This window comes from Erinaceus europaeus, chromosome 9 (genome assembly GCF_950295315.1).
Source record: "Erinaceus europaeus chromosome 9, mEriEur2.1, whole genome shotgun sequence".
Taxonomy (NCBI): domain Eukaryota; kingdom Metazoa; phylum Chordata; class Mammalia; order Eulipotyphla; family Erinaceidae; genus Erinaceus; species Erinaceus europaeus.
Window position 1 is genome coordinate 87,898,797 of NC_080170.1, and position 25,310 is coordinate 87,924,106.

The window sequence follows — 25,310 nt, forward strand, 5'->3', positions numbered from 1 at the left end:
GGTGTAAGATACAAATAAATTTCCTGTGACTTGATGAGGCAGAATGATTTTAATTACCAAGCATTCATCTAGTAACTAGAATTTGAGAGTGTTTTTAAACAATTATACTACTAAAATGTTTGCTGATACAGGGTTAAAGGAATGCAAAACCACTTTTATTTTACTTTTTTTCCCCTAATGTCCTTTTGATTCATTGGAGTTTATTTTCTGTGGTAGTTGCTTTAGGTAAGGAGTAGTTGCAGATGTACAGTCTGTGCACTGTCTCAAGGACTGTAAAAATGGGAAAAACGTTTGCACCTGTTTAAAATCTCAACAGTAAGGGACATAGGCAGGAATTCTTAAAAGCTTGGTTGCATCTGCTCAGTTGTTGCTTGCAGCTGTATCTTATGAGTGTGGGCACAGAGAAGCTTGTTAGCAGTTTGTTTAGGCATTTACATATTATGTGTACTCTGCGTTTAAAAGAATCTTTCTCGATGTAGAACTTGAACTATTAGATTTGAAACTCAGTGCTTTGGGTACCCAAATATTTTCTTCATAGTCTTCATTCTGTGTCACTTATGCATGTTTAGATGTTGACTGTCCTAATTAATGTGTATATTAGCTTTGCTAAAGGATACTTGGGGAGAGTAGATCTCTCTAGGAAGTGAGTTGAAAATAATTGTAGTCCTGGTAGAGATATTTTGTATTTGGCTTCATTTTACCATTTTGGCAGCCCTACAATATGAGGTTGGATATAGTTATTGATCCATTTAGCTGAACAGATTTGACAGCATTTGGCTATTAGTGGACACATGGGGCATGTTGAGAAAATTTAAGTGTATATTCTCAGATAATTTCTTGATTTATGCATTTCTGTATTATAGTTGGGTAGTATTGAGAGAAAAAAGGTAAAAATGTAATAGTAATCCTAGAAAAAGCAGCTAAAATCCTATATAGATTTTAACACAAGGCTACTAGTATTCTATTTCATCAAATTATAGTTACCTACTATTTTTTTCTTAAATGTTTCTGTTAGGTTAATTTTTTAGTTGATAGCTCTATATATCTTTGGACAATTATATATTTCTATATTTTAATATATACAAACTCCTATAGACTATATGGGTTATGTAAAATTCTGTGTATGCAATATAAAAGTAATAAATTATATGGAATATGGGATTCAGTCAGTTATTTGGTACTTCTAACTTTATGAAGTGAAAATTTAATTTAATTTAAATTATTTACCTTATTTTTATTCTATTTCTTTTTTTTGCCCATTTATTTTTTTTTAACAAATCACCATGAAATGAATTTAAATAACCTAATGGAAGTTGGAAACACTGGTAATAAATTAAGAGAAGGATTCATTACCATAATGTCTTATATGTAGTCAGTGCTCAGTTCTAGAGTTGTGTTAAAACTATAGAGGGCTAGAAACTTAGAAAATTATTTTATATATTTTGGAAGACTCTTGATGAACTTTTCTCATAGGACTGATTAGAAAGAGTACAGATTACTGATAATTCTGAGCTTAAAACAAGAAATGGGTGTGTTAAAATCGTTATAATCAAGAACTAGATAACAATTTTTTCAGTGATTTTTGCTTTTTTTTGTTTATTTGTTTAGTCTTTTACTGACTAAGAGAAAGCTATATATTATCTCCATTTAACAGACATGACTGAAACAGTCAATGACTTCTTATTACTTTGGAATACTTTGTAGTAGTAAAAATATCTCTGGAATTATATTATTAATGTGTTTTTTTTTTTGAGATTTCTCTTGCTTTCTTAGTGCAAAAATAAAAAGTATCTTTATTCCTTTTCGGGTCAGACATGATCAGGTTATATTAAAAATCCATATCTGCTTTGCTAAACAGGAGTAATAGAATATTTATTTACTGTATACAAGTTTATTATTTTGGGTTCTATTATTAACTGAGTTCTAACTAAATGATTAGAGGTAAAACCAAGTACAGGGAGAATCAAAATAGGTTTGTTAATATCTAATTTGAATAGGCCCCTTCAACGTTTGATTTTCTGTGATTTAAGCAAGTTACACAGAAATGACAGAGGTTGCCTAGTGAACCAACACTCATTGCATCAAATCATTTTGGTAGCAGGAGTTGGTAATAGGGGTATTTTTAGACCTGAAAAATATATTTCTTGTGGGAACAGTTTCTTTTCCATTTACACTGATGTGTGAGAGACCAATAACCAGGGCATTTTTTTCCAGGACCAAAACTTGGTAGATTAAAATGCATTTTCTCTTAGATAATACAAAGCATATAAAATTATTATTTCAGTGGTTGACTCACATAACAAGTACTCAATACAGCTTCTTGCTGGTGCTTTTTCTTTTTTTTTCCTGAAATATCTTTTTGATTATATATATATATATATATATATATATATATATATATAATTATATTTTTAAATATTTACTTATGTATTCTCTTTTGTTGCCCTTGTTGTTTTATTGTTGTTGTTATTGATTTTGTCATTGTTGGATAGGACAGAGAGAAATTGAGAGAGGAGGGGGACACAGAGAGGGGGAGAGAAAGATAGACTCCTGCAGACCTGCTTCACTGCTTGTGAAGCCACTCCCCTGCAGGTGTGGAGCCAAGGGCTCCAATCGGGATCCTTTTGCAGGTCCTTGCCACCTGCACTTAACCCTCTGCACTGCCGCCTGACTCCCTTGATTATATTTTTAAAAAAATGTATTGGAAGTTAATGGTTTATAGTGTAGTTTTTAACACATAAGAATAGCCTCTCATATCCCCTTGATTAGGAGACATACCAGCACCCCAATGTCCCTTCATCCTGGCCCTTTCCCCCTTCCCCAGAGTCCTTTGCTTTGATGCAATATGCCACACTCAACACAAGTTTCACATTGTGTTTTCTCTTACTGTTCTTTAATCTTAAATTCCACCTATAAGTGAGATAAGCTGCTGCTATTTCTATTGTCACCACTACTTCAACTTAGATATTGAAGAAGGTACATAATTGCCTGAGGGCAAGGATCCTGTTCATATGGTCAGATAAGTTGTCTTACAGAGTCTATCCAAAATAACCTCTTCATTCAGGACTGTAGCAGAGATCCTAAAAATCACAGTGTTAGAAATTTACAGAGGACTTTTAATGCTCATCTATCTACCATGCTTATTTTATTCATGATGAGGAACTAAGCTCATTGAAGTTCATGAACTTGTCAGGGTTGTACATTAGTTAGGTCAGAAGTGCAGATTTTGAATTCTTGGTCTAATGTGAAAAAATTATTTTCTTTTTTCTATTAGTGATTGGAGATTTGATTGCTTATCTCCAGGAAGTAATTGTATGATATAAAAGTCTGAAATACTAATAATAAAACCGACTATCACAAAATTTATATAGTATTATAGACTTAACTATAATTCAAACAGTTTTAATTAAAGAGAAATTTAATTTTGTCAACATTATATCTTTGAATATAGAAGTTTAATGGCTAAGATGAGAGTGGTTAATCTCATAATTTCTAGCCATGCATACTACATTTATGTATAAGAATGGAATTAAAGAAAAACTTATGAGATGACATACACTGAGTGACTGTTGACATAACTCTGACAGTTTTCTTCCCTCTCACGAGACACTCTTCTGCCAACAATGAAGAACATGTACTTACCAATTAAGTCATATTCTTTACATACATCCTAATGAACTGAAGGTGGTTCTGTAGACAAGGATGTTACAATGTAAGAAACCCTAAGTTTAGTGATTCAAAGTTTTCATGGGATACATGGCAGTATGAGGTTTCATTTTATTATTACTGAGAAAGAAAGTAGTGTGGTAAACTGATCTGGTGTCCTCCTATAATAAATTCCTCAACAGTGAGCAAGTGGACTTGTGAATTTGTATGTATGATTTTTCCTTAATTATCTTTAGTAAGAACTAGATTGTCTTAATTATAGTAAACCATTTTTTTTCTGCCAGACTGTTTATATTGCACTGTTCTCTTGATTTTGCTTTGCAGTTGCTGGAGCTTTAGTACTCTTAACTTTTTCAGAGACACACACACACACACACACACACACACACACACACACACACACACACACACACTCACTTTCTCTCTCATTCACACACAGGAAGAGACAGACAACACTGAATCTCCCCACCCCCACTGTGCTTTATAGCACTGTTAATGTGGTGCACTAGAGGCTCAAACCTGGGTCACATTTATGGCAAAGCAAATGCCCTACTAAGCAGCTATCTCACTAGTCCCCAGCATCCATATCTCTCTGAACAATAATCAGAAAGGAAGAAAAACAAGAACTAAATAATATATAAACCATTCCATTACTGAAGAAAGTTAACAAATTGACATGACCAATGGTAAATGTACAGTTCTGATCATGAGTTAAATAGTCATGATTAAGGCATTTTTTAAAAGAAGTATAAGTTTGCTGCGGCTTCTGCAACAGACCTTCATAAAGTGAATGATAGTTTGACTGACAACAATTTGTTTTTTCCATGGTCCTGAAATAAGTTTGAAATCATTTTGGCAGGGTAGTTCCTTCTAGTGTAGGGGTAGAAAAACAACTCACCTACAGGTCTTACACAGTCCAAGAAATCATTTGGTCTAACCCTGCCAAGGCAAGTGCAGGCAGGAATCAATATCCAATAAATCTAGGAGATTTTTTCATAGAAATACCAAGTATTTATTTATTTATTTATTTATTTATTTTTATTGCCACCAGGATTATCATTAGGGCTCAGTGCCTGCATGACAACTGCAGGGCTCTTGATGGCTTCCTCCTCCTCCTCCTCCTCCCCCTAGCCCTCCTGCCAAGGCAAGTGCAGGCAGGAATCAAAATCCAATAAATCTAGGAGATTTTTTCATAGAAATACTAAGTATTTATTTATTTATTTATTTTTATTGCCACCAGGATTATCATTAGGGCTCAGTGCCTTCATGACAATTGCAGAACTCATAATGGCTTCCCTTCTCCCCAACCCCTACCCTTTCCCCTCCCCCTTCTCCTGATCCTCCTCTCCCTCCTCCTCCTCCTCCTCCTCCTCCTTCTTTTTCTTGCCTCCAGGGTTATTGCTGTGGGTTTGGTGGTGCCTGCACTATTAGTCCACTGCTCCTGTAGCAATTATTTATTTATTTATTTATTTATTTATTTACAGGGCAGAGAGAAATTGAGAGGGGAAGGGAAGATAGAGAGGGAGAGAGAAGCATAACCACCTGCAGACCTGCTTCACCTCTTGTGAAGTCACTTTCCTGCAGGTGGGGAGCCAGAGCTCTGGATCCTTGTGTGGGTCTTTGTGCTTCCTACTTGATACAGCACTACCTGTCTTCCCCTTCTCCTTCTCTTCCTTCTTCTTCTTTCTCTTCTTTTTTATTGATAGAACAGAGAGAAATTGAGAGGGAAAGGGGAGATAATGAGAGAGACACCTGTAGCCCTTCTTCACTGCTCCTGAAACTCCTTTCTCTCCACCCTTCCACACAGGTGGGGAGTGGGCATTTGAATCAGGGTCTTTGCACTTGATAACCTGTGAACCCCATTTGGTCATTAAGTGCTAATTTTTAAACTGGTAATTTTGTATATCCTGTGAATGATGTCATAAATACAGAAAGGAGCCAGAGCACTGCCATGGTACATATGGTACTGGGGGTCAAAACCTGAGCTTCAGAGACTCAGGCATGCAAGTTTTGTACTCTACCAATTGAGCTGTTTCTCCCTAAACAAAAGTAAGGATACATTTTGAAGTACTGGTTTTGGGACTCCAACATATCTTTTTGGGGGGTGTGACTGAGAAGGCACAGCTTAACTCATAGCCATTAGGTGAGTAATAGTTAACATTTATTAAGTGGCTTTTATATATTCTAGTATATATATTTGATTATTCTTAACATTTGCTCTCTTATGCAATTGTTAGTTTCCCTATTGTAGATGAGAGAAAACAGACTCTTAGATAATAACTAGCTTGTTCAAGATCACACAAAGAATAAATTTTAAATGGTAGCTTTTCAACCCAGAATTCTATGCTACATTTGTTGTAAATGAGTTGTGTAATAACTCGGTCAAATGCAAAAAAAAAGTGTATTTTTAATCTTAGGTATACAGTGAAAGGACATTTATGTACATCAAAAGTGGTACATTCAACTATTAAATGATTTCTCAACATTGATGCCTACATTCTAAAATTTTCATAAATACTTATCGTTGATGACTACTTAAAGTTTTAGCTCTCCACTATCTACTTTTGGACAGGAAGGGCTGCTTGGGTTGAGTCTGGTCCCAATTTATGTGAATCGCATTGAGAACCATGTCATTCCCATGGTTCTGCTATTTGCTCTCCTATTCTCTTTTTCCTTTCCTGTATATGTGTTTCTGTTTTCATTTTAAACAAGGTTATAATCATTATTCTTTTTTTTAAATAAATCACTGCTACAAATGATAACAGTCAAAATGAATCAGATTATGGATCAGCAAGATAGCTCACCTGGGAGGGTGCCTGCTCTGCCGTGTGCACAATCTAATCTTGAAGTCAGCCCCCATTGCACTGAGGGAAGGGGACGTTTCAGTGCTGTGATGGCATTCCCTCTCTCCCTGTCTCTGTCTTTATTCTTTCTATATGTGAAAGTCAGCTCATAGCAGGAAAGCCCCAGAAATAGCCAAAAAAAAAAAAAAAGTAAGAGATTGTAGGAGAAAAGTTGCAAAATAAGGGCTATCTCTGCTTATGTAGAAACCAGTGCCTTATAGGTGTTTAATAGAAACTGGCTGCAGTCTTAGTGTTACTCATTCACATTAAAATAAGGGGCATTATGTACCTTATCTAGATTTGCTTGCTCTCCAGTGAAACAGTTTGAGTTGAACTTTGAAGTTTTTAAGAAGATTCTCATGACCCAATTCCACTATTAATTCTCTTAAGCAACCCTTGTACTTGTTTATAAGATTTTTCCCACACACTGTCTGTCTAGCCTAATTTAAAATTTTTATATATGTACTTTTAAAAAATTGATTAGCTGGAGTGTTGCCCATTCTTCTGTGCTGTATAATAAGGACTTAAAAGCTGCACACTGAATTCTGTACAGTGTAATTAAAACTGACCCACATTTGGACCTGAGTACACCAGGACTTAGCCAAACTTGCCATGAGCTGAGTTCTGGTGGCAGATGGGAACTAATGAGGACACACTCCACTCCAGAATTTCCCAGCTGCTTGGCCCCTTTTTGTACAAACAAGGTTTGGAGGGAAGTCCAGATCCCAAGAGCATGTTCTGTAAATGTGCTGTACCCAATGATTTGGGAAATGCTCTCAGAAAATCAGGTTCTTTCAAGGTATCCTTAAGCCCTCAACTACTGTCCATTTTTAAACGTGAAAATTCAAATGAACCTTTTGTGTTCTGTCATTTTTTATTTTAACGTGAACTAAAATCACACTGTATTTTTGTGCTTTATATCACACTGTTCACCATATATTTTTCTGTGCCCATATAGAGGATGTTAGCTTACATTCAAATATGGTGATTTGCAGGTGGTTGTGTCAGCATAGACTAGAACTCCTCGCAAGCTATGGATCTCTTCAACTTGTTTGATGTCCTGGGACTATTCAGGCAGATGTAATTGAATCAGTTTGAAGCAGCTGTAGCTGGCATGTGGTCCCTCAGATTGCTAGCACCTGCTTGTTTTTTTTGCAACTCACTAGAGTGAGAGAAGTGCCAAAACCAGCATTGGTCTTGGAGCAGATAAAACACTTCAGATCCTATATTCCATTCTCCTTCCAACCTATCCACATCATCACTGGTGCCTGAATTAATGAAACTCCTTTCATGATTATGTTTGAGGTATACGTTTACTTCTCATTCTCCTCTGTATTGAGATCCTGACAGTACGGACCAGGCTTATCCAAAAAATAAGGGAATGTAATGGTGATCAGGTGGCTTTGGGGCTCTCTTATCATTAGACAACCGGGTAGCCTGTGGTTTGGAGAATCATTTAAATGAACATACCAAATTCATTTGCTTTTCCAGCACAGTCTTGTTGGCACAGAGAATGAGCAGTTAATGTATAACAAACTGTGAGCTGTTACGGACTATGATAAATACTTTTGCTTGGCTGGGGGTGGGGGAGTATAAAATGGAATTTTTTTCTCTGATGTAATTTTAAACTAACCAACATGGATTTCTTCAACTTCTCCTATATTCAGGGTGATGCAGTCTACTAAAAAGTAGATACAAACTCTAGGACATGATACATATATTGAATACATTTTAAAAGATGTAGATTTCAATTTTTTAATAAAAAATGCTTGAATTCACTGAAAAGACTTTGCATTACCTTTCTTTGACCCACTGCATTGTTTGGTTGGTATATATTTAATTCTTACACATATTCACTCATGAATGTCTTTGTAGATGATTTTAGCACTGGTGATATTTTTAGAAGATCCAAGATATAATTTGTGTTCATGAATAGCAGTAAAGAATGGAATCCAATGATTGTAATTTTGATTAGGGAGGTGAGTCATCAGGTAGAGTGCAGAACATGCAGGTGTGAAGCCTTGGGTGCTATTCTGTGTAAATCATATGCCAGAGAGATGTTCTAATATCTCTCTCTCTCTCTCCCTCACCAGTCTCTCTGTCAGATACATATTAAATAAATAAAATCAAATGTTTTTATTTGGTTTTTGAGTTAACTTTGGTTTACAAGATTGTGTTTTGAGGTACAATTTTCACCTCCTCAAGATACCTTATACCACCACCACCACCCCCAAGCAAAGTTCATCCCTCCACCAAAGGTCATTGAAGTACCATTCTTCTACACTATCCTCCACCCCACCCCAATCCTTTAAAGAAATAGTTTTAAGTGATTTTACTATAAACAGATTTTATTTTTCAAAGCATGGTTTGATATTATGAGCATAAAGAAGTACACAGGAGGGAGTCAGGCGGTAGCGCAGTGGGTTAAGCGCAAGGATCAGCATAAGGATCCCGGTTCGTGCCCCCGGGTCCTCACCTGCAGGGGAGTCGCTTCACAGGCGGTGAAGCAGGTCTGCAGGTGTCTATCTTTCTCTCCCCCTGTCTTCCCCTCCTCTCTCGATTTCTCTCTGTCTTATCCAACGACAGCAACAATAACAATAATAATAACCACAACAATGATGGAACAACAAGAGCAACAAAAGGGGAAAAAATGGTCTCCAGGAGCAGTGGATTCATGGTGCAGGCACTGAGCCCCAGCAATAACCCTGGGGGCAAAAAAATAAATAAATAAATAAATAAAAAGGATAGTAACAACAAATGCTAGAGAGGTTATGGGGGGAGGGAACTCTTCTACACTGCTAGTGGGAATGTAAATTGGTCCAACCTCTGTGCAGAGCAGTCTGGAGAACTCTCAGAGGGCTAGAAGTGGATCTACTCTATGACCCTGCAATTCCTCTCCTGGACATACATGCTTTATTAATTTTTATTATGCTTTTTTAATTATTCAATAAAGACAGAAATCAAGAGGGAAAGGAGTGATAGAGGAGAGAGACAGCTGCAAACTCTTTCACCACTTGCAAAGAGCTTGCTCCCCACAGGTAAGGGCTAGTGGCTTGAACTCTGGTCCTTGTGCATTATAACATATGCATTCAACCAGATGCACCACTGCCTGACCCCCTGGGGATATATCTTAAGGAGCCAAACATAACCATCTAAAATGATCTGTGTATATCTATTTTCATTGTAATAGCCAAGACCTGAAAGCAATCTAAGTGTCCAGCAAATGATAAGTGGCTGAGAAAGTTGTATATATATACGCAATGGGGTACTAATAAGCTATTAAAATAATGAGTTCACCTTCTTCACCTTATCTTGTGTGAAGCTTGAAGGAATCGTGTTAAGTGAAATAAGCCAGAAAGAGAAGGATGCATATGGGATGGTCTCACTCATGGACAGAAGTTGAGAAATAAGAAGAGGAAAAAGGAACACAAAGTAGAACTTGGACTGGATTTGGTGTATTGCAACAAAGTAAAGGACTTTGCGGTGGGGAAGGGACTTTCAGGTCCTGATGCCTGATAGTGGAAGACTTCGGCTGGGGCTAGAGGTTGTAGGAGGGGGTAGTGAGTGTTTTGCAAAAGATTGAGAAAATCCACACATGTATCAACAACTGTCTTTACTATAAATCATTATTCCCCTCAATAAAAAATAAAACTTTCCAATGTTTAATTTGTCATTATTCTCAACTTAGGTACTATTTCCACAGCTTCACTAACTTGAAAAAGGTTACATGGCTGGGTTAGCAAAATGTCATTGGACAATGTGCTGCTTTGCCATGTTTGTGACCTAGGTTTGAGCCCTATCTGACCTTCAGTGCTATGATCTCTTTCACTCTTTCTCTCAGCCTCTCCACCTCTGTATCTCTATCTAAAAAAAATAAATACAAATAAGCAAGCAAACAAAAAATTTCATGACGGGTTTTGCTCCATCTTCCCCCCTCAAGCAAATGAAAAGGGAAGGGGATTTGAAGTAGAATTATAATCATTTGCTCTTTCTACTTCATGATTTAAAAAAATTATTTACTATACATGAGAGAAAATTAGAAAGGGGGGCAGAGACCAGAGCACTGCTTAGTTCTGTCATAAGATGATGCTAGCAATTGAACCTGTGGCCTTTGGGGATTCAGTTATGTAAGCAGCTGATCTATCAGACTGAGCCATCTTTCTGATAGTCTATGGCAATGATTATAGGCTATTACAGGTGTGTTGTTTTAAAGAACTTCAACAAACCAACAACTTGTACTTAAAAAAATAATTTACAGAGGTTATATGAATTATAATAGAGTTTATCTAGTGAAAAAGATGCCTTTAAGTTGAAGCTTTTCTTATGTACTTCTGGAAAACAGAGTTGTATGTTCTTAAGATAGAAAATTTTAGTATTATACCTCACTATCAGAAAAAAATTAAATAAAGACAAAAATTATATGGCTGCAGTGATTGCTCACCCAGTAGAGCACACACTTTACCATGCTCAAGACCCAGGGTTTTAACCCCAGCACACTATACGGTGGCATCATTGTGGCACTGGGAGAAACTTTATGGATAGTGAATAGTGTGATGGTGTCTCCATATATGAAATTGCAAAACGAAGAATTAAAAGATTAACTCATCAATGGGAGAATTGTGCATGCATGAAACCCAGGAGAGGACGGAAGGGAGGAGGGAGGAAGACAGAAAAATGAAAGTTAAATACTGTCTGACGTAATAATCTAGTTAAATGTGAAGATATGATTTCAATGTACAAAAAAGGATTTCTACCCAAAATGTATTAGTTACATTGACCTCTTCTATTTTGTCTTGTTTATTTAGTTGTTACTATAACAATACAAAAGAGGCAAGTATCTTTTTGCTAAATTGAAGATTTCTCTCTGGTATGGATTACTACACAGGTTAAAGTCAGACAGTCTCTAGCATTGCATAGATTTCTGAACAAGTAAACTAAGTTTCTTTCCTTTATGAAGCTGAAGTGGTAGGGGTAGTAGTATGAGGGAGGAACAGTAAACAAATCAACCAATGAGATACATTTAGAAAGTGCTGTTTGCTATTCAAGAAGCACAACACCAACAACTAAAGGGATGAAAACAGATGGTAGGTGAGGAAAATGGGTTTGTGAATAACCATTTGGAATTAATCATACTTGACCTAAGAGCCAAAGAATATCAAGGAGAGGGGACTGCGTGGTGGGGCACATGGTTGAGCGCATATATATATATATATATATATATATATATATATATATATATATATATTTTTTCCCTTTTGTTGCCCTTGTTTTTTATCGTTGTTGTAGTTACTATTGTTGATATTGATGTCGTCATTGTTAGATAAGACAGAGAAGTGAGAGAGGAGGAGAAGACAGAGAGGGGGAGAGAAAGACACCATCAGACCTGCTTCACCGCCTTTGAAGTGCCTCCTCTGCAGATGGGGAGCCAGGGGCTCAAACTGGTATCCTTAAGATGATCTTTGCACTTCGTGCCCAGTGCGCTTAACCTGCTGTGCTACCGCCCGACTCTGTTGAGCGCACATATTACAGTGCACAAGGTCCCGGGTTCAAGTCCCCAGTCCCTAACTGCAGGGAGAAAGCATCACAAGTGGTGAAGCATAGCTGTAGGTGTCTCTCTGAATTTCTCCCTCTCTATCTCCCCCTCTCTCAATTTCTGGCTATTTCTATCCGATAAATAAATGAAAATATTTTTTAAATAATGTGAAGGAGACAGACAAGTTAAGCTATAGAGTATAAGACATTCAGTCTTTATTTTTTTATAAAATCTTGTCTGCTGTGTCCCAAGGTATATGTGAATAGATTAGAGGGTATAGGGATACTTGCCCTGTTGACAGCAGTAGGGGATCTGCAGTAGGGACAACTGACTGCCCTGCCTTGTTATTCTGATAGCAAATTCAGCAATAAAAGTACTAAAAGTGGATTCAATTACATAACTGTATCTCTCTATAATATAAAAAAAATTTATTTAAGAAAGGAAACATTATCAGAACCATAGGATAAGAAGGGTACAGTTCCACACAATTCCCACCACCCGATCTCCATATCCCATACACTCCCCTGATAGCTTTCCCATTCTCTATCCCTCTGGGAGCATGGACCCAGGGTCGTGGGTTGCAGAAGGTGGAAGGTCTGGCTTCTGTAATTGCTTCCCTGCTGAACATGGGCGTTGACTGGTCGATCCATACTCCCAGTCTGCCTCTCTCTTTCCCTAGTAGGGTGGGTCTCTGGGGAAGTAGAGCTCCACATTGGTGGGGTGGTCTGTCCAGGGAAGTCTGGTCGGCATTGTGCTGGCATCCGGAACCTGGTGGCTGAAAAGAGAATTAACATACAAAGCCAAACAAATTGTTGAACGACCATGGACCTAAAGACTGGAATAGTGCAGATGAAGTGTTGGGAGGTATTCCCTGCATGTTCTTGTGTACTTCTGCTTTCAGGTATATATTTTTCCCTAGCTTATGGGCACGTGTGAACATATGCTCTATCTCAGGGGACCTGGACTATATCTAGGTTTGGAGACTTTATTGGGGAGTGGACCACCTGGAATGGAATTAGAGAATATTATGAAAGGAAAGGTCTCACCCGAGTGATGAAGCTGAAGGGTTGTCATTCCTTCAGGTTGTCACACCTGAAGTCTCTGGACGCAGTCAGAAGTGAAGCATGCTGGGGTGGCACTTGTTGGGTTGACTGGGTTGCGATCTGCGGATGCAATATTATTTGATTTGGATTGAGAGTAGCATGTGGAAAAGTGGGCCCCACCCTAAGGTTCCAGGATGGGAAATATAGTCTCTATAGTGGAAATGTGAGGTTCCTGCTATCTTAGGGTTCAAGAAGACAATGGATAGTTATTGTTATCATCACATTATTTGGTGATTGGGTTAACTTTGAAAAGTCCCTTTGTTAAGGTTTGGGGTATAATACCCAGCATCTTGTATATAGCTGTGCTACCAGTTGCTTCTATTCTCCCTGGTCTAGGTTTTTGAGAGAGTCAACATATCAAAGACAGCCTATGTATTAAAAAGACTCAGTCTGTGATTTAAGAAGTTCTAGACATATGATCAATTTTTCCCCTCTCATATTAATTAAATAGTGGTTTGTATGTCTACAATTTAATAGGAGTGTACATAAACACCATTCCCACCAACAAAAGACTGTCCCATCCCAACCACCCACTCCCCCCCCCACCCGCTGCGCCCGGAAGCCCAATGGCCACCCTCCTCTTTACCATAGGGTTTTTACTTTGGTGCCCTGCTCTACATTTAATCAGATCCTGCTTTTAGTTTCCCTTTCTGTTCTTCTTTCTCAACTTCTGTTGATGAGTGGGGACATCCCATACTCATCTTTATCTTTTTGGCTTAGTTGACTTAACATAATTCCTTCTAGCTCTGTCCAAGATGGGTCAGATAAGGTGGGTTCATTGTTCTTAATAGCTGCATAGTATTCCATTGAGTATATGTACCGCAGCTTTCTCACCCACTCATCTGTTGTTGGGCACATGGGTTCCTTCCAGGTTTTAGCTAATAGTGCTGCTATGAACATAGATGTACACATATCTTTTTGGTTGGGCATTATGGAATCCTTGGGGTATATCTCCAGGAGAGGAATTACTGAGTCATATGAAAGGTCTATGTCTAGCCTTGTGAGAGTTCTCCAGACTGTTCTCCACAGAAGCTGGACCAACTTATATTCCCACCAGCAGTGCAGAAGGGTTCCTCTGTCCCCACAACCTCTCCAGCATTTGTTGCTGCTGTCCTTTTTGATGTATGCCATTCTCACAGGAGTGAGGTGGTATCTCAATGTTGTCTTAATTTGCATTTCTCTGACAATCAGCGACCTGGAGCAGTTTTTCATATGTTTGTTAGCCTTTTGGATCTCCTCTGAAGTGAATGTTCTGTTCATATCCTCTGCCCATTTATGGATGGGGTCATTTGCTGTTTTGGTGCTAAATTGCTGAGTTCTTTGTATATTTTGGTGAATAGTCTCTTGTCTAGTGTATGGCATGTGAAGATCTTCTCCCATTCTGTGAGGGGTCTCTTTGTGTGATAGTTTCTTTGGCTGTGCAGAAGCTTTTCAATTTGATGTAGTCCCACTGGTTGTTTCTGCTTTAGTCTTCCTTGTAATTGGGTTTGTTTCATCAAAGATGTCCTTGAGGTTTAAGTGGGAAAGTGTTCCACCAATATTTTCCTCGAAGTATTTGATAGTTTCTGGTCTGACATCCAGGTCCTTGATCCATTTGGAGTTGATTTTTGTTTCTGGTGAGATAAGGTGATTCAATTTCATTCTTCTGCATGTTACAACCCAGTTTCCCCAGCACCATTTATTGAGCCTCCTTCTTCCATTTTATACTTTGGGCCCCCTTATCAAAGATTAGATGTCCATAGGTGTGGGGGTTTATTTCTGGGCTTTCAATTCTTTTCCACTGGTCTGTGTGCCTATTTTTGTTCTAGGACCAGGCTGTTTTGATGATGATGGCCTTATAATATAATTTGAGATCTGGGAGTGTGATGCCTCCATTTCTATTTCTTTTCCTCAAGATGGTTTTGGCAATTCTAGGTGTTTTCATGTTCCAGATAAATGATTGTAGTTTTTGTTCTATTTGTTTATTTTTTATTTAAGAAAGGAGACATTAACAAAACTATAGAATAAGAGGGGTGCAGTTTCACAATTCGCATAACCTGATCTCCATATCCCATCCCCTTTGTTCTATTTTCTTAAAGAAGCTTGGCAGAACTTTGATGGGTATTGAGCTTTTTCTTCTTGTTTAATATGTGAGTGTACGGCTATGAGTTTCCCTCTCAATACTGCTTTAGCTGTGTCCCAATTATTTTGATAGGTTGTGTCTTCATTTTCATTTATTTCCAGTAACATTTGAATTTCTTGCTTGAGTGACTCTCTGACCCAGTGGTTGTTAAGGAGTATGCTGTTTAGTTTCCAAATTCTGTGTCTTTTAATAATTTTCTCTTTGTTATTAAATGTTAGTTTTACTCCACTGTGGTCTGAGAAGATACTAGGGATGATTTCAATGCTCTTGAATTTATTGATGCTGTCTTTGTGGCCTAACATGTGGTCTTTCCTTGAGTATGTGTGGTGTGGATTTGAGAAGAATGTGTATTCCAGTTTTTTGAGGTGAAGGGCTCTGAAAATGTCCAATATGTCTAGTCAGACTATCTCTTCATTTAGTTCTCTTAATTCTTTGTAGATTCTCTGCTTTGTTGATCTGTCTAAGTTTGAGAGTGGGGTGTTAAAGTCTCCCACTATTATTTTATTACTATTGATGTATTTTTGAAGTTCTTTGAGTAGGTGCTTGATGTTCTTGGATGGTCCCTCATTGGGTGCATAGATGTTAATAATTGTTAAGTCTTCTTGGCTGATTGATCCTCTAATCATTATGTAATGTCCTTGCCTATCTTTATTACTTTATTTAATTTAAAATCTATTGTGTCAGAGATGAGAATGGCTGTTCCAGCTTTTTTGTGTGTGGTCCATTAGCCTGTATGATAGTTTTCCATCCTTTCACTTTAAGTCTGTGTTTATCTTGTTGTGACAGATGGGATTCTTGCAAGCAGCATATGGTTGGGTTATGTTTTCAGATCCATCCTCCCACTCTGTGCCTTTTGATGGGTGAGTTTAAGCCATTGACATTTATTGATATTATGGATTTAATGTATTGTAGTGCCATTGTTCAATTAATTTTTATTTGCTCTGATATATGGCAAGTATTATACTGAAGTTCTTGTTTATAAGAGGTCTTTTAGAACTTCTTTCAGGGCCGGTTTGGTTATGGTTGCCTCCTTTAACTGTTGTTTGTCTAAGAAGGTTTTGATCCCTCCATCTAGTTTGAATAAAAGTCTAGAAGGATATGTTATCCTTGGTTAAAACCCTTTTTCATTCAGGGCTTGACAGATATCTTGCCATTCTCTTTGGCTTTTAGAGTTTGAGTGGAGAAGTCTGCAGATAGTCTTATGGGTTTTCCCCTGTATGTAACTTTTTGTTTTTCTCTTGCAGCCTTTAGGATCCTTTCTTTATCCTTACTTCTTATTGTGACTATGATGTGTCTTGGTGTCTTCAGGTCTGGGTTGATTCTGTTTGGAACTCTCTGGGCCTCTTGAATCTTGATGTCCTTTCTGTTGTTCAGGTCTGGGAAGTTTTCTCCTATTATTTCCTCTACAATGTTTCCTTCCCCTTCCTCTCTTTCTTCCTCTGGCAGGCGAATTATAGAAATGTTACTTCTTTTGATTCATCCCATATGTCTCTGTTGTTGTTTTCAGTGTCTCTCAATCTCTTTTTGAGCTCTTTCACCTCTTTCTTAGTTTCTCTAGCTCCTCTTCAGTCTGGCTAATTCTGTTTTCTACTTCTGCTAGTCTGCTTTCCCTTCCCTCAGTTACTTTCTTCATTTCAGCTATTTCAGCTTTCAGTTCTCTAATTGCCTCAAGGTAGTTAGTATTTTCCTTGAGGTTTTCACCTGTTGTTTCCCCAATACTTCTACCCTTTCCTTCAAAGTTGTTTTTATTTTTGTGATTAATAAGTTTGTTATTCCTTGCATACTTTTCTTATCTATGGTTACTTCTGGCTGATTTGTAGTTTCTTCTGGGCTTTTGTCTTCACTCATTGTAGTAGCAGTTTTATTTGCTCTTGATCTACCCATTTTTAATGTGTTTTTTATTTTTATGTTCTGTTGTTCCTCAGTTGTTGTGTTTTGTGTACTAGCCTTGCTATACTAAATACCTTTATGACAATTGCAATCCCCACCATGGAAATTACAATAGTAACTTAAGTAATGACTGAAGCAGTTTAACCAATACCAGTTAGCCCCACAATGTCTCCAGTTCAAGAAAAATAGCAACCAAATCCAAATGAAAAAGGAAGATGAAGGAAAAAGGGGGATAGCAGTAATATACAATTATGCAGATCTACTGTCCACTGTAAATTCTAGGGGTAGCAAGAGGAGAAAGGGAGACACACTTAAAGAGAGTCCACTCTGAGTCAGATTTCTTCCCTGAAATAGTTCACATGAGTGTCAGTGAATTCAGAAAGCAGAGGGAGGAGGAATGAAGAAAGGAAGACGGTGAAAAAAAAGAGAAAAGAAAAAAGAAAGAAGAAACCAGTGAAAAAATAAAAACAGTGAAAGGAAAGTTTTTTTTTTTTAATTGGCTTGGAGGCGGGAGAAGGGCGAGAGTGGTTAGATGAGGAGGTATGAAGATTGAGGCAAGTTTCTCTCACAATGAGTAAGACATCTCATAGCCTAGCAATGGAAAGTATACTAAGAGTTAATTTTGGTCAACCTGAGGGGGAGGGCAAAGGGATATGTGTGTATATATAATAGTAATAATAAAATAGAGCAGTGTGAAAAGCTCAAGCAGTGGGTTTGCTGCTTGGACAGCTCCCAGTTAGTACATGCATATTGAGTCTAGAAAACTGATTGAGAAAGTAAAAACAAAACAAAACTAAACTAAAGTAAAACTTCCAAGCAGTCTTTCCCAGCCTGGGTAAGGCCTGCTTGATCAGCTAATTATCACTCCAATTGAGCCTAAGTCCCTTACTCAGAGAAAAAAAATAGCCTAGGTATTTAGAAAGTAGCAGAGGCATGGCACCCCTGGTGAGCCAGGAATCTTGATAAAGAAAGGAGCTCAGAGGGGAGCCTGCTAGCAGCAGCTCCCTACCCCCCTGGGTCTGGTTATGGGGAGAGTGGGGCAGAGAGAAATAATCAAAAAATTTCCTTTCTTTTTGCTCTAATTTTTAACCCAAATAGAATTATAGTCACCTCCTTAATCTCACGTTTAGAACACCTCCTTGCTTGTCCTGCTGAAGGCCAGGATCTCTAAGGCTTTCTAGCAGTTGTTGTCAGAACTCATGATGTCAGCAGCTGCTTTCCAGTAGTCATCTTGGCTCCGTCCCCATCTCTCTATAATTTGATAGATCTCAATTTTGAAGACTTGTGAAGATTACATTTAGTTTTGTCACAAAGAAAGAGACTATTAATTACAACTCTCCTTCACAATTCTATTGCTCACTTTGCTGGCAGGGATTGGTAGAAAGATACTTACTCTTGAACCATCATTTCTCTCTTGGAAAATAGCCTCCTCAGGGAGTTGGGCGATAGTGCAGTGGGCTAAGCGCACATGGCACAAAGCGCAAGGACTGGCATAAGGAAAACAGCCTCCTCATACAATAATGAAAAATATGCAAAGAGGGCAGGGGTTGATAGCATAATGGTTATGCAAAGAGACTCTCATGCCTGAGGCTCCAATGTCCCAGGTTCAATCCCCTGCACTACTATAAGCCAAAGCTGAGCAGTGTTCTGGTGAGAAAAGAAAAGAAAAGAGAAGAGAAGGGGGGAGGGCACTGGTGGTAGTTCACTGGATAAGAGCACTAACTATCATGTGCAAGGACCTGGTTTGGAACCCTAACTCCCCACTTGCTGGAGGGATTATTCATGAGTGGTAAAGCAGGTCTGCAAGTATGTAACTTTCTCTTTCTCTCTCCCTCTCTATCTCTCACTTCCTTCTCAATTTCTATCTATCCTATTCAAAAAAAGAAAGATATAGGGGCCAGGTGGTTGTGCACCTGGTTGAGCACACATGGTATAGTATGCAAGGATCCAGGTTTGAGCCCCCAGTTCCCACCCGCAGGGGGAAAGCTTTCCAAGTGGTGAAGCAGTGCTGCAGGTGTCTCCCTGTCTCCTATCTCTGTCTCCCCCTTCCTCTCAATTTCTGGCTGTCTCTATCAAATACATAAAGATTAAAAATTTAAGAAAAAATATGGAACATAAAAAGGAAAAATGGCTTCCAAGAGTTGTGGATTTGTAGCACCAAGCCCTAGCAATAACCCTATTGGCATAATATATTGAAGAAAATATATATTGCCACCTCAACATGCTTCAGCTCAGACTGTGTCCAGAGACTTCACATGTGGAATGACAACCCTTCAGCTTCATTACTCGGGTGAGACTTTTCCTTTCATAGTATACCCTAATTCCATCTCAGGTGTTTCACTTTCTAACAAAGTCCCAAAACCTAGATATACACCAGTTTCTGTGAGAGAGAGCATATGTTCACAGGTATCCATAAACTACTGCAAAATATATACCTGAAAGCAGAAGTACACTAGAGTTTGTAGTGAGTACCCCACTAACACTTCCTCTCCACTATTCCAACCTTTGGGTCCATGATTGCTCAACAATTTGTTTGGCTTCGTATGTTAACTCTCTTTTCAGTCATCAGGTTCCAGATGTCATCAGGATGCTGGCCAGGCTTCCCTGGACTGAAGACCCCACCAATGTGTCCTGGAGCTCCGCTTCCCCAGAGACCCACCCTACTAGGGAAAGAGAGAGGCAGACTGGGAGTATGGACCGACCAGTCAACGCCCATGTTCAGCGGGGAAGCAATTACAGAAGCCAGACCTTCTACCTTCTGCAACCCACAATGACCCTGAGTCCATGCTCCCAGAGGGATAGAGAATGGGAAAGCTATCAGGGGAGGGGGTGGGATATGGAGATTGGATGGTGGGAATTGTGTGGAGTTGTACCCCTCCTACCCTATGGTTTTGTTAATTAATCCTTTCTTAAATAAAAAAGAAAAAAAAAGAAATGAAATATTAAAAAAAGAAAAGAAAAATCTAAAAAAAAAACCCAAATTAAATTGTTTTCAATAACTGGATAAGGACTGTGGTAGTAAATTATTGAAATTCATGAAATTTGATTGAATTTCCTTAAGTTTAATGTGTCTAATGAGCATTATACTCATAGCATTATTACTTTCTCATTCCTTGATACTATGACAGAAGATGTTATTGCTATGTCACAGACTAATTTTCTGTACAGTACAAAAGGAAACCCCAAAATCACATGATTATTTTAAAAGCTTCAGATAAAGGCTTTGACAAGATTCAATATCATTTCATGATCAAAACATTAATAAATGGGGCAGATAGGGGCCAATGGTGGCACACCTAGTTCAGTACACATGTACAATGCTAGAGGAGCTGGGTTCAATCATACCTGCAGGGGGAAAGCTTTGCAAGATATGAAGCAATGCTGCAGGTGTCTCTCTGTTTCTCCTATCTCTCTCTCTCTCTCTCTCTCTCTCTCTCTCACACACACACACACACACACACACACACACACACACGCACATACATTTTCCTCCAGGGTTATTGCTTGCTGCCAGCACTATGAAGCCACGGTTCTTGGCAGCCTTCTTTTCCACTTTATTAGATAGCACAGAGAGAAATTGAGAGAGGAGGGGAAAACAGAGATGAAGAGACAAAGAGATACCTGCAGATTAGGTTCCCTGCTTGTGAAGCGCCCCACTCCCACACCCCACAGGTAGGGAGCCAGGGGATTGAACCTGGATCCTTATGCTTCATACTATGTGTGCTTAACTGGGTGTGCCACCACCCAGCCCTTGATTTCTGGCTTTCTCTATCCAATATTAAATAAAGATAATAAATAATAATTTTAAATGGGATATGTAGAAAATTCCTCACACTAATTGAGTTTATGTACAGCAAAACTACAGCCAACATTATACTCAATAGCACAAAACTAAAAGCTTTCCCTGTTAGATCAGGAACAAGACATGGCTGCCCATTATGACCTTTATTAATCAACATAGTCCTAGCCATAGCAATTAGGCAAGAGAAACTAATAAAAGGAGCACAAGTTGGGAGAAAAGAAGTAAAACTGTTACTACTGACTTATTATTTGACAATATGCAAAGAAAAATTAAAAGAATCTTGAACACTCCTGGAAAAGCAATCTTCTTAAAATTATCTTTATTGCATAGAGACAGCCAGAAATATAGAGGGAAGGGGGAGATAGAAAGAAAGAGAGACAGAGACACCTGCAACCCTGCTTCAATATTTGTGAAGCTTTCCCCTTATAGGTGGGGGACCAGGGGTTCGAAGCAGGGTCATTGCTCATTGTAATATGTGCACTCAACCAGTTGTGTCACCACCTGGCCTCACAATCTTTTTTTTTTTTTTTTTTTTAGTGATTTAATAATGATCTAATGATTGGCAAGTGGTATAATTTCCATCACTAGAGTTCCACATCCCATCCCTGCAGAAGGTGGGAGGTTTGGATTCTGTAATTGCTTCTCCACTTGAGATGGGTGTTGACAGACCAATCCGTACCCCCAGCCTGTTTCTGTCTTTCTCTAGTGGGGTAGAGCTCTGGGGAGATGGGGTTCTAGGACTCATTGGTGAGTTCGCGGATGGTGTTGTGGTAGCATCTGCAACTTGGTGGCTGAAGAGCATTAAGATGTAAAGCAGGACAAAATGTTTAGTAAGCAGGAACCTAAAGGTAAGAATATAGCAGATGAGATTTGGAGTCTCCATTTTGGTAGAAGCTAGGAAGCCTATTTTAGGTATATTCCAAGGGACCTATGACTTTACTAATTTTGCTGAGCCTGATAACTAGCATGCAGCTGGTCTGAAAGTAATGTCTGAGAAGATGGTCTGAGAATTGGGAATAGCACTAGAAAGCTGGATCAAGACAGAGAGTAGCTCCCCAATATGGAAAAAGAATGCAAATACCGTGAATTGTAAACCCCATCCATCTGACTTATGACACATGTCTGTCCATACTTACCACAGGAGTCTGTGCATCCTCTTCACCCCTGCCACTCTGGACTCACATTCCATGGTCATCACTAGGAAAATTTATGCTGCATTCATTTCAGGAACAGTCTTACTTGAGTGGCAGTATAGGTTGATTGAGCCTCCCTTCAGAGAGTGGGAAAGTCCCTACCAGTGTTGTTCTTCTTTAAGACCAAAGTCTTGTATAGGCTTACAAGAAGGTTTATGGTGTTGTTCCTGACGGAGATGGCCAGTGATGGTAGAGAGAGTGCTGGGATAGCCTGAGGGTGCTTCTTCCCGAGCTAGTGCTCTCTGGGTTGAGAGAACTCAACTGGAGCCGATCTAGGCTGCTGCGTGGGAGAGGGATCAGGAACTCGTGCCGCACTAACTTCACAGGAGATACACTCTGGAACTCTTGGAGCCAGAAAGCAATTTCCAAGTGTCTTTAATCAGAAGAGCAGCTGTTTTTATACTCTCCAAGTAGGGTGGAAACAGGATGTGACATAGAGAGGGTGGAGCGAAAAGTGACTGGTGGAAGATCAGGGTGTGACAAGGAGAGGATCAGGGTGTGACAAGGAGAGGGGGCAGAACAGGTGAGAATTCTACCACTAAACCACCAATGCCCTGGAGGGAGTGTGGTGCTTTATGTAAATGTAAAAGTGATTTAAATAGACCGCTTTGAATGGGATCAAACCAATCCCTATATAGGCATACCGGTGCTTGGTTAAGCAGAAGCCAGGGGGAGCTGGCATGCTACCCAACAAGAGAGGGATCTGTTAGAGGTCTAGGTCCATCATATCTTTATGGGAGTCCCAGGATTCCCTGACTAGGGCCCCAGATGATGGAGTGGCCTGGCAGTGACTAAAAGGACTATCATTGAAAAGTATTGGTCTCTTGTTTTTTTATTTTTAAGTGTTTTGTTTAATTTATTTATAAAATAAAAAGCAGAGGGAGTCAGGCAGTAGTGCAGAGGGCAGGTGGCGAAAAGCGTGCAGGGATTGGCATAAGAATCCCGGTTCAAGCCCCCAGCTCCCCAACCTGCAGGGGAGTCACTTCACTAGTGGTGAAGCAGGTCTGCAGGTGTCTATCTTTCTCTCCCCTTCTCTGTATCCCCTCCTCTCTACATTTCTCTCTGTCCTATCCAACAACAATGACATCAATAACAACAATAATAACTACAATAAAACGACAAGGGCAACAAAAGGGAATAAATAAATAAATAAATATTAAAAAATAATAAAATAGAAACTTTCTACAAAACCATAGGATAAGAGGGGTTATTGAGGGAAGTAAAATAGGAGATAAGTGAGGAGAGTATCTAGGTCTAAGTTGGAGCTATCTGATTAAGTACTTTATCTTGTCTTTTTTTAGGTCTTTATACTTTCTTGTTGCACTTATTGGGTCACTGCAAACTATTGTATATTTTTGATATATATTTTTGATCCCTAACTTATGGATACATGTGTACATGTGCTCTGTCTCTTGGGTCCTAGGTTCATATCTAGGTGTTGGGGCTTTATTGGGAAGTGCACTACCCAAAATGGAATTAAGGATTCCTATGAGCTAGGAACGGTCTCACCAGAGTACTGGAGCTCAAGGGTTGACATTGCAGGCCTGTAGTCTCTGCACATAGTCTGAAGTGAAACATGTAGAGGAGGTACTGGTTGCATTGATTAGGTTGAGATCAGCAGATGCAGTACCAATTGTTATGGGCTAAGGGAAGCCTGTTGAAAAAGGTGTCACACCGCAGAGGTTCCAGGACTGGCAGAAATAATGGGTTTTATAAAGAATGGGGAGGGTTCCTGCTGCCTTAGGATTGAAGAAGGCAGTTATTATTATAACCAAGTTATTTGGCTATTTGGTTGGCTTTGAAAGTCCCATTGTTAGGATTTTCTGTGTCACACAAGACCTCACCATAGTATGTATCATTTAATGCTATTTACATATATCTATATCTAATATAGTGTCTCGGCTAGTTGCTTCTGGTCTCTCGGGTCTAAGATTATAATTGACTTAATATTTCAAAAAAAGTCATTATTGGCAATGTATTAACTCTGTAAACCCCAATGAAAATTCAACCAGGTTACCAATTTTAAGCCTTAAGTGCTTAGATTACAGGGATATATATACTCAAAACTGGGGTCTATGCATCAAGTTTGAGATATTCAGTCTATTTCCCCTCTTCTTCTTCTTCTTCTAGCGTTTGCCCTTCTTCCGTAGCCAGTCAACAGCGTCAGGTTGAGCCTGATGTAAAGTTTCGAGACCTCCTTTGAATCAGTAGAGGTGGTAGTCGTTGACTATGTGGGTCATAGTCTGTCTGTAGCCGCAGGGGGCAGTTCGGGTCGTCTCTGGCTCCCCAGCGATGGAACATAGCGGAGCACCGGCCATGGCCTGTTCCATAGCGATTGAGGAGGGCCCAATCATAACGTGCTAGGTCAAAGCCGGGTTGACGCTTGCAGGGGTCTGTGATGAGGTGTTTGTTCTTTACCTCAGCTGACTGCCAACTCTGTTTCCAAGAGACTGGAACAGAGAAGTTCAGTGTAGGGATAGGGGACCAGATTGGGTGATGAGACGTCAAGCGGACAGGGTGGGCGAAGATATCCGCGTATATTGGCAGGTCCGGTCGAGCGTAGACGTGGGAAATGAACTTAGATGATGCCGCATCCCAACGAATATCTGGCGGGGCGATGTTGCTAAGAACTGTCAGCCATGGAACCGGGGTGGAACGGATGGTTCCAGAAATTATCCTCATGGAGGAATATAATTTGGAATCGACCAAGTGGACATGGGGGCTATGGAACCATAATGGGGCACAGTATTCTGCAGTGGAATAGCATAATGCCAGAGAGGATGATCGTAGTGTGGCAGCGCTCACGCCCCATGAGGAGCTGGCCAGTCTTGCAATGATGTTATTCCTCACGCCCACCTTTGCTGCAGTTTTTATGAGATGTTCGTGAAATGACAGAGTGCGATCGAGAGTAACGCCAAGATAGACTGGCTGGGCTTCATGCCGGATTCTCGTATCGCCAAGCTGCACATTAAGCTCACGCGAGGCCGAGGCATGGTGTAGATGGAAAACAGATGATACCATTTTTGCAGTGCTAGGGATTAGTCGCCATTTTTTACAGTAATCAGATATCAGAGACATGTCTTTCGTGAGTGTTTCCTCGAGGATGTCGAACTTGGATGCCTGAGTTGCACAGCAGATGTCATCGGCGTAGATGAACT

At 39.3% G+C, this 25,310-nt stretch overlaps 1 protein-coding gene across 11 annotated transcripts in view; it reads left to right on the forward strand.

Annotated features, from left to right (window-relative positions):
• The window catches only part of ZBTB20 (zinc finger and BTB domain containing 20), a 768,805-nt gene that overhangs the window by 84,292 nt on the left and 659,203 nt on the right, over positions 1-25,310 (forward strand). The window lies entirely within an intron of this gene.